Here is a 10,802-nt window from a genome sequence, read left to right as displayed (position 1 = left end):
GTCCTTTTCAGAATGGCAGGCAGTGGCGAGTGGAGTGCCGCAAGGCTCGGTGTTGGGGCCGTAACTGTTTACCATATATATTAATGATTTGGAAGAGGGAATTAGGAGCAACACTATCAAGTTTGCGGATGACACAAAGCTAGGTGGCAGAGTGATCTGTGAAGAGGATGTTAAGAGGTTGCAGGGTGACCTGGACAGGTTGAGTGAGTGGGCAGATGCGTGGCAGATGCAGTATAATATAGATAAATCAAGTCAAATCAAGTCAAGTTAAGTTTATTCGTCACGTACACATACGAGATGTGCAGTGAAATTAAAAGTGGCAATGCTCGCGGACTTTGTGCAAAAAGACAAACAAACAAACAACCAAACAAACTATAAACACAATCATAAACACACACATATTCTTTTACATATTAAATATTGGTAGGAAAAACGTTCAGTAGAGTTAGTCCCTGGTGAGAATGTGAGGTTATCCAATTTGGCGGAAAAAACAAGGGGGCAGATTATTATCTCAATGGGGTTAGGTTAGGTAAGGGGGAGCTGCAGCGAGACCTGGGCGTCCTTGTACACCGGTCATTGAAAGTTGGCTTACAGGTACAGCAGGCAGTGAAGAAATCTAATGGAATATTGGCCTTCATAACAAGAGGATTTCAATATTGGAGTAAAGAGGTTCTTCTGCAGTTGTATAGGGCTCTGATGAGATTGATCCCTGGGATGGCGGGACTGTCATATGAGGAAAGATTGAAAAGACTAGGATTGTTTTCACTGGAGTTTAGAAGGTTGAGGGGGATCTTATAGAAACATATAAATTATAAAAGGACTGGTAAGCTAGATGCAGGAAAAATATTCCCAATGTTGGGCGAGTCCAGAACCAAGGGCCACAGTCTTAGAATAAAGGGGAGGTCATTTAAGACTGAGGTGGGAACAAACTTTTTCACCCAGAGAGTTGTGAATTTATGGAATTCCCTGCCACAGAGGGCAGTGGAGGCCAAGTACTGGATGGATTTAAGAGAGAGTCAGATAAAGCTCTAGGGGCTAGTGAAGTCAAGGTAAATGGGGCTAAGGCAGTCACGGGTTATTGATTGGGGACGATCAGCCTTGAACACATTTAATGGCGGTTCTGGCTCGAAGGGCCGAATGACCTCCTCTTGCACCTAGTTTCTATATTTTTATGTTTCTATGTAAGGGAATAACGTTTAGTGCAAGATAAAGTCAGCAAAGTCCGATCAAGGATAGTCCGAGGGTCACCAATGAGGTAGATAGTAGTTCAGCACTGCTCTCTGGGTGTGGTAGGATGATTCAGTTGCCTGCTAACAGCTGGGAAGAAACTATCCCTGAATCTGGAGGTGTGCATTTTCACACTTCTGTACCTTTCCTAATTTGAGGAAGGACATTCTTGCTATTGAGGGAGTACAGCGTAGGTTCACCAGGTTAATTCCCGTGATGGCGGGACTGACAAATGATGAAAGAATGTGTCGACTGGGCTTGAATTTGCTGTAATTGAGAAGAATGAGAGGGGGTCCTGAAGAAGGGTCCCGCTGAGTTACTCCAGCACACTGTTCCTTCATGAACTGGCTGGTGTCTTGCTTATATGAAAGAGCTACATTGCCAATGCACACAAGCTCCACCTTTGGTGTCAATCAATCAATATAAATCAATATTTATTACATGTCATTTAAACCTCAGTGAGGCTCAAACGAAACTCCGTTTCCACAGCCATACAAACAAAGACAATATCCTGCAGACATACACACAATTCAATTTACAAAAACATCCATCATAGTGAACCCACTGTGAAGGAAGGCAAAGTCTTTTCTCTCCCCTGTATTCCATTTCTCTCCTGATGTCCAAGCCCCAGGCATGCTATGATAAGTACAACGGCCATTTTAGGCCGCGCGGGGCGATGTAGGGCCCAGCTCCGGGTCGTTCCAACCCCGCGACCCGGCCTAGAGAGGTCGCGTTGCGGGAGCTCCGGAAAGCGGTCTCTCCACACGGACACGCGCGCTCCCGATGTCCCGACAGTCCACCGGACCTGCGGCTGCAGCTGGAGCCTCCGAGCTACGTGGTCGGGCCGCAGCAGCGAGTGTTCACCGCTCCCCACGCTCCGATGCCGGCCAGCCCCACGATGATAAGTCCGCAGCTCCGCAGGCTCCGTGACTGGAGCCTCCAGGTCGTTCAGGCTGGAGGCCGCTCCACGGAGCTAAGCCCCAACGACAACCGAGACCCGACAGGAAAAAGGTCGGGTCTCACGTACAGGGAAGAGATTTTTAAAAGTTTCCCCCTTCCCTCCCCCGCCCCCCACATATACACAGTTAAAAAAACTATTTAAAAAACATAAACAACTACATTTAACTAGACAAAAAATAAAAAAAGACAGACAGGCTGTAGGGGCCGCTACAACAGTGAGTCGCGCCGCCGCCGGGCATGAAACTGTTGACAGTTCAAGAAATGAAATACGTTGATGAAACCCGAGTGATGGACAATATAATGCTTCACAGAAGAAAGTTAAAACTGCATTGAATTAAACCCCACTTGGAGAAACTAAACTAAAGGAAGATGTTTCCCAAAGTTACGAGCTTGAACTTCGGAGTCACGTGAGTGACTATGTGAAGAATCCCGTCAGGACGCATGCGTGTAATATCGCTTTCACGCTTGCGAAACGACAGGCGGGGTGGAGCGTTCCCCCGCATCGGTAAGTTTGAAACCGCGACCTGCAGGTAAGTGATTTACTGTGCGGTAGTTTTTGTCCCCGCGCTGTTTTTACACAGGGGGGGGGGGGGGGAGGGGGAAGCTGGACAAAATAGTCTCCATAAGTGCTGCGAGTAAAGCTGGCTGGGGAGGACCGCGAAGTTGCGGGAGCCAGCAGCAGCTGAAGGCACAAGCCCCGTAAGTGGGATCAGCTGTGCCGACTTTTGGTCCCGCGCAGGCCAGAACACCACGGCCGGGCGGGAGACTATTCAGAATGGGGCCGTCGACTTTGACAAGTCGAAAACGGCAGGAGGCGGGATGGAACGACGTTCCCCCGTAGCGACAATTTAAACCAGGACCTGCAGGTAAGAGTACTCTGCGGTCTTTTTGTGTTTTCCCATGCTGATTATAGGTGGGGAGCATGGAAAAGTCGAAGAAACCAACGAGGGCTGCGACAAAGCTGGTGGGCCAGCAGCGGCCAGCGGCACTTGAATCACCTATAATGGGATCAGCTGTGCCCGATGTCGCCTCCGCACCGGCCAGATCCACTCTGCGGCCGGGCGGTAAGGCAAAACAAAAAACCATCAAAGTCGTGGACTCAGATGAGTCCGACTTTGAGCAGCCGCGGGCGGCCAGCGACCGTGAGCGCTGGAGCCGGATGGAGCGGTGTGTGGAGCATTTGCTCCAACGTGACAGGCTCCGGGAGATGGAGTCGAGTCACTGTGGGCTCTATGTAAACCGACAGCAGCACCTCTTGTAGGGCTGCACAGTGCTTCTCCCTCGTCAGAGGGGAGTACTGGGGGTCAGTTCTGGGCTGATCCTGAAGAGGGGTTTGCAGGACAGAAATCAAGTGCGCAGGGGGTGCAGGTACGTGAAAATCTACTGGACATGGTGTCCAACTTCATACAGCCAGACCAGACTGGCCAAAACCTGGAGGACACCTAACACCTGGTAACTGTATATCCCTGAATGTTCCTGTAGTAAATAATTGTATATGGAAACTCCTAACAGCGGGGATAACAGCTTTCACCCGCACAGTGGATGAGAAGGACATGTCGCAGGACCAACAGGATGCACTGGCACTGCTTTGCAACACACTGCCATAGACAACACCTTTACGCACCCACCAGTAGAACAAGACCGACTGGTGAGAGCTCGAAGGTCCGGTACACCAAACATGAGCCTTTCTTAGGCCATGGCCCAGACCGGCCTTCTTGGAAGCTACGCAAACCTCCAACATCAACCAAACCACAAACCCAGACACCGACGCCTCAACATCAACGAAGGATTTACAAAAATAAGTAAACCTGCCACTGGTAACTATGGAGGTCGGTGGGTCTGGTTCCCTACAAATTGCAGGGAGAATGGGGGTTGGGGGGAGATTACTCTCCTTTCTGGATGCATGGAGTATGTTAACTACCGATACTTATATTTTAAGCAGTATCCAGGGATATACAATATAATTTATACACAAGTACAGCCCTCCAGTTCAACATATACCGAACCGAATGTTTGTACTTTCCGGTAAAGAAAAATCAGAAGCGCATGCTGAACTGGAGCGGCTTTACGCAAAAGGGGTAATTGAAAAATCCCAACATGAACCGCTAGAATTCGTGTCCAATATCTTTACCAAAAACAAAAAAGATGGTGGTTGTCGCATCATCATAGATCTGACCAAATTGAATACATTTGTACAATATATTCATTTAAAAATGGAAACCTTTGTTACTGCCAAACAATTGATTTCCAAAGGTTACTTCACGGCTAGCATCGATTAAAAAATGCTTACTATTCAGTGCCTATACGAGGTGACCACAGATGTTACTTAAAATTCAACTGGATGGGACAGCTGATGGCAGTATAGAGCGCTGCCAAATGGTTTAACATCAGCCCCAGGCTGTTCATTAAAATTTTGAAACCAGTCCAAGCGTTTCTACGGAAACGAAAACACATGGTCATGGCATATCTAGATGACATACTTATTGTGGGCAAATCTTTGGAATTGCCCAAACAAACTGTAACAGCCCAAAACAGTTATTTGAAAAACTGGGGTTTATTATCCATCCAGTTAAATCTAAATTAACGCCTTCCACTACTATGGACTATTTGGGGTTCACCATTGACTCAGTTCACATGTCGGTGACTTTGCCAAAGGGAAAGGCTATAGGCTTAATATAGGCTTGCAATAGCCTCATTGACATCAGTAACCGTCCATCAGATTGGTAGCAAAAGTAATTGGTAAAATGGTGGCTGCTTTTCCAGCCACACAATTTGGACCTTTACATTACCAAAATTTACAGAGAGCAAAAATACAAGCACTCAAAATCAATGCAGGTCATTTTGACAGACCAATGAAGCTACCAATCAAAGCTATAATGGAACTAAAATGGTGGATAGATAACATTTGGCTTTGTTTCAATCCAATCATTATCAGCAACCCTTCTATGGTGCTACAAACTGATGCCAGTGCGCTTGGTTGAGGTGCCACCAATTCCATCTCCAGCTGTGGAGGTAGATGGACTGCTCAGGAGGCATAATTATTACTAACACTGGGCATAAACTACCTGGAAATGTTGGGTGCATTCTATGGCCTAAAGTCATATTGTACTGGGTCATATCACCAGCATGTTAGACTACAGATTGACAATACCACCGTGGTAGCATATATCAACCACATGGGTGGAAACAAATGGACATCATGTGACAATCTGGCTAATACAATTTGGCTGGGGTGTATCCAGAGAGATATTTGGATATCAGCTACTTACCTACCAGGTAAACTAAATTTAGTGGCAGACACCAGGTCACGCAAATTTAATGAAAACACCGAATGGATGTTGAATAAAAAATATTTGCTGATATTACAGCACGATATGGAACACCAGATATCGATCTATTCGCATCCAGGCTTAATCACCAGTTATCAAACTATGTTTCGTGGGAACCAGACCCTGGGGCAGCGGCCACTGATGCATTTTCGCTGCGTTGGAGGGGAAATTGTTTATTTATGCATTCCCTCCTTTCTGCCTCATCAGTCGGGTATTAAGGAAAATACAGCAAGACTCTGCGTCTGGTATTTTGGTAGTACCCGGTTGGCCTACTCAACCATGGTTCCCAGTTATACTTAACATGGTATTAGAACCATGTATCACCATCCCGAATAGACCAGACTTATTGGTTCATCCCGTAACAAGGGATAGCCACCCATGCCATAACTAATTGAATTTATTAATTTGTAGAGTTTAAAAATACCTCTACTACAGCTGGGACTGACGGACCGAACAGTGAACATGATTTCGGCGGGCCACAAACAGTCCACCAAAAACAGTATCTGGTCTATATCAGGAAGTGGGAGATGTATTGTCACAAAAACAGCATTACCTACAGAGATATGAACATCCCGTCTGTTCTGGAATACCTGGCAGTCCTCCATTATGATGAGGGGCTCAGTTATAGTGCCATCAACTGCGCCAGAAGTGCCCTATCAACTTATCTATGGCAAGGAACACAGCGTCACTCTGATGGGACTCACCCACTGGTAACAAAACTTATGAGGGGAATTTTTAATACCAATCCCCCAAGAACCAGGTACTCCCAAATATGGGATGTGAGTATTGTCCTGAAGATGCTCAGGAATTGGTCTCCAGCAACAGCTCTGTCCCTACATAGACTGACATTAAATACAGTCATGCTAATGGCATTGGTCACGGCACAAAGGGGACAGTCATTACATAAATTAAGACTGGACAACATGACTTCTTTATCTGAAAATAATACGTTTCATATTTATGAATTAGTAAAGCAGAACAGACAGGGGTCAGCAGGCCTCAATATAGAATGTAGGTCTTACCCAACAGATGATCGTCTCTGTATAGTAAGACATTTGTCGTTATACATGGAGAAAACGAAAATCATCAGAGGCAATGAGAAGGCACTTTTAATCAGCCACAAGCAACCACACAAAAAAGTGACGGTCCAGACCATCTCAAGATGGCTGAAACAGGTTCTAATACAGGCTGGGATGGATACTAATATTTTTAAATCTCATTCCACCAGGGCTGCAGCTACATCGGCAGCTATGCAGTTGGATGTACCAATGGACCAAATCCTCAAGGCAGCAGGATGGTCAGGGGAAAAACATTCCAACTATTTTATCATAAACCAGTCATTAAACCTGGAACGTTTGCAGAAACAATTTTAAGTTCTGTAATTTAATTTACCCCATAAATAGGGGCTATCATTTTGTGTTAATCAATTCATGGATTTCAATGTCGGATTCATGTCTAAAATATGTTGACACAATTCCTCCTACAGTCATTAAGGCAGATGTGATGCATGGAGTCGTTTCCACGGCATGAAATCACAGAGCTTTGACATCTTCACGTAGTCACTCACGTGACTCCGAAGTAAAATAGTAAGATTAAACGAGAACATATCAGTTCGAAGTTTGATCGTTATTTTATGAGGAGTATGTTGAGGGAATACGTGTCCTCCGCTCCCACCCATGACCATATACTCAACTGGTATTTTTTCTCTAATCTTACTATGTTTAGTCATTACAGTTATCTGTGATTTCACACCGCTGCTTAGAAGAAATACACGCATGCGTCCTGGCGGGGTTCTTCACGTATTCCCGCAACGTACTCCTCATAAAATAAAGATCAAACTTCGAACTGGTAAGTTCTCGTTTAATCTTACTATTCTATTACTCCAGAAGTGAAGGGCAGGTGGCGGAGCGCCTAAGGCAATTACACCCCTTCATTTGATCAATACAGGGGACAAGGGTTTGGCTTAATCATACTTAGATCTGTCAAGAAATAAAAGGCAAACAATATCAAATTTCAAGTCTTTTCATTTCGAGATACAGTGTGGCAACGGGCCATTTGGCCCACCGAGTCCACGCCGACCAGCATTCACCTGTATACAGGCACTATCCTACACACTGGGGACTTCTTACCAAAGCCAATTAACCTCCAAACCTGCACGTCTTTGGAGTGTGGGAGGAAACCGGAGCACCCGGAGAAAACCCACGCGGGTCATGGGGAGAATGTACAAACTCTGCACAGACAGCACCCGGGTCGCCGGCGTTGTGAGGCAGCAACTCTACCGCTGCACCACCCTACCTTGTTGGGAGAAAATACTTAAAAAGCAGCAGTATATTTTTGACAATTTCCAAATGAGAGTTGTCTATAGTCAAAGCGTGTGTAGTTTGTTCCTGGCACAAAAATACCTCTGCTTTATCAGTTTCACGCTTAACTCTATAAACCTAAAGACTCCACTGTTGGAATGCAATTCAATATTTCACAAATCTGAACACCTTAACAGACAGATATAAAGCACACAGAGGGATTACTGGAGTGCATTTTCCCTTCGTGGTCCATGAGGAATCAGTGGAAGTGGCAGAGGGTTGTTCTGATGTTCTACGCCATGCCAATCCAGATATGATTGAATGACGAAGAGGACTTGATGTGCCAAATGGAGAAGGAACATCTCATTGGGTTTTAAAGTCTGCAGAGGGCTAACATACAACGTATTTAGCATCAAGTGAATTGATCGGCATGGTGGCGCAGCGATAGACTAAGAGTTGCTACCTTACAGTGCCAGAGACCCGGTTTCAATCCTGACTATGCGTGCTTGTAGTTTGTACGTTCTCCCTGTGACCCGCGTGGGTTTCCTTCGGGTGCTGTGGTTTCCTCCCACATTCCAGACATGGGCCAGTTTGCAGGTTAATTGACATCTGTAAATTTCCCCTAGTGTGAAGGATATAGGACTAGTGTACGGGTGATCGTTGGTTGGCATGGACTCGGTGGGCGGAAGGGCCTGTTTTCACGCCATGTCTCTAAAACAAACTATTGCCGTTACCTCGTTGGTCTCAGTTTAACATTGCTTGTGAAAGTCAGCAAAGTGCAAGATTCTTTCTATAGCCCTCAGACCAGTGAGCCCATGTGTTCATATCTTTAACCAGACAGTCAGAACCTTTTGTAGTTTAGCTTAGAGATACAGCACAGAATCAGGCCCTTCTGCCCACCGAGTCCACGTCAACCAGCGATACCCGTGCATTAAACTACACCGCACACACTAGGGACAATTTATGTTTATACCAAGCTAATTATCCCACAAACCTGCTTGTCTTTGGATTGTGGGAGGAAACTGAAGATACCGGAAAAAAACCCACGCGGGTCAAGGGGAAAACGTACAAATCTGTACTGACAGCACCCGTAGTCAGGATCGAACCCGGGTCTCTGGCACTTCAAGCAGTGTAAGCCAGGAACACTACCGCTGCGCCATCGTGCCCGCCCCTTTTCCCCAGGACAAAGATAGAATACTAGAGGGCATAGCTTTAACGAGAGTGGGGCAAAGTTTAAAGATGTGTGGAGCAAGTTATTAGAGGTTGGAGTGCACCTTGAGTGTGTTGTCAGTGGTTGTGGAGGCAGATACAACAGTGTCATTTAACAGGTTTTTGGATAGGCAGGGAATGGAGGGATAATGATAACGTGCAGGCAGATAAGGGTTGGCAGTGGTGTCATGTTTAGCACAGGCATTGTGGGCCGAAGGGCCTGTTCCTGTGTTGCACTGGTCTATGTTCTATACCTCAGGTTATCAATCTTTAACTTTAACAAAGGGTTTGGTGGAGAAGGGAATGAGATGAGTTAAGACAAGCTGATTTGGACTTTCGAGATATAGCGTGGAAACAGGCCCTTCGGCCCACAGCGACCGCACTGACCCGCGATATCCCCGTACGCTAGCACTACCCTACGCACTAGGGGCAAGTTACACATTTTTTAAAGCCAATTAACCTAGAAAACCTGTAGGTCTGTGGAGTGCGGGAGGAAACGGAGCACCCAGAGAAAACCCACGCTGTCACAGGGACAAGGTACAGGCAGCACCCGTAATCAGGATTGACCCCGGGTCTCTGGCGCTGTAAGGCAGCAACTGTACCGCTGCGCCACCGTGCTGCCCAAATAGTTGCACATCAGATTAGACACGTTAGGAAGAAGAACGTGTACAACATTGTAGATACAATTGCGGAGTTTGCTTACGTCAGGCATATATACATGCTAGACGCAGCTGTTCTTGCAACAGATTGGTAAAAGGAACCCTAAGAAGGAAAACTAATCATTCACTCCTCCTGCCACCATTAACCATGGCAAGTAGGATAGGAGGCACAGGTCAGTGGGACCGAATGTCCCGATTTGCACAAATTAAATGGAGCAGTTTACTGGGCCACCAAACCCACAAAGTGTCTCAACCTGAAAACTCACCCATTACTTCTCTCCAGAGATGTTGCCTATCCCGCTCAGTTACTCTAGTACTTTGTGTCTATCTCTGGTGTAAACCAGCATCTGCAGTTCCTTCCTACACATTTTGAACGTGGTTTGAATGTTCACCTCATGCATTCCAAAATATTTGAGGCCTACATTACTGCTTCAGTTCGAGCAGAGAGTTCAGTTTCTACTTGGCACTTTTGCTGAGTTTACCAAAAACCAGAAAGTATTTTACTTGTCTAAATTTCTCACCCAGGCAGGCTAGATTTTAAAATAAGCCTGCATTATTCAATGTGGTTTAAGTGGAAAACTACAATTCTGAACTAGCATTAATCCTGTATTATTCACTAATGGCTGCATGCTACACTTGAAAGTTTTGTCTTCTTAAAAACATCTGTCACTTACACAGAAACTTGAGTGTAACTACTTGGGGATTTTCACTGAACCTTGGCTTACAGCACAATACCCTGTCTTGAGCATAACTCTCGGATATAAGCAAGTACATCACACAATTTCCCCTGCAACCACAGGAGATGCAACACCTGTCCCTACGCAACAGACAATAGATAATAGACAATAGGTGCAGGATAGGCCATTCCTGCCTTCTTCCCATATGCCCTGACTCAGCTATCTTTAAGAGTCCTATCGAGATCTCTCTTGAAAGTATCCAGAGAACCAGCCTCCACCGCCCGCTGAGGCAGAAAATTCCACAGTCACAACTCTCTGTGAGAAAAATTGTTTCCTCGTCTCCGTTCTAAATGGCTTACCCCTCATTCTTAAACTGTGGCCCCTGGATCTGGACTACTCCCAACATCGGGAACATGTTTCCTGCCTCCAGCGTGTCCAAAC

Source organism: Amblyraja radiata, chromosome 49 (assembly GCF_010909765.2).
Source record: "Amblyraja radiata isolate CabotCenter1 chromosome 49, sAmbRad1.1.pri, whole genome shotgun sequence".
Taxonomy (NCBI): domain Eukaryota; kingdom Metazoa; phylum Chordata; class Chondrichthyes; order Rajiformes; family Rajidae; genus Amblyraja; species Amblyraja radiata.
The sequence above is the reverse complement of the archived record's forward strand: the minus strand, read 5'-3'. Positions refer to the sequence as shown.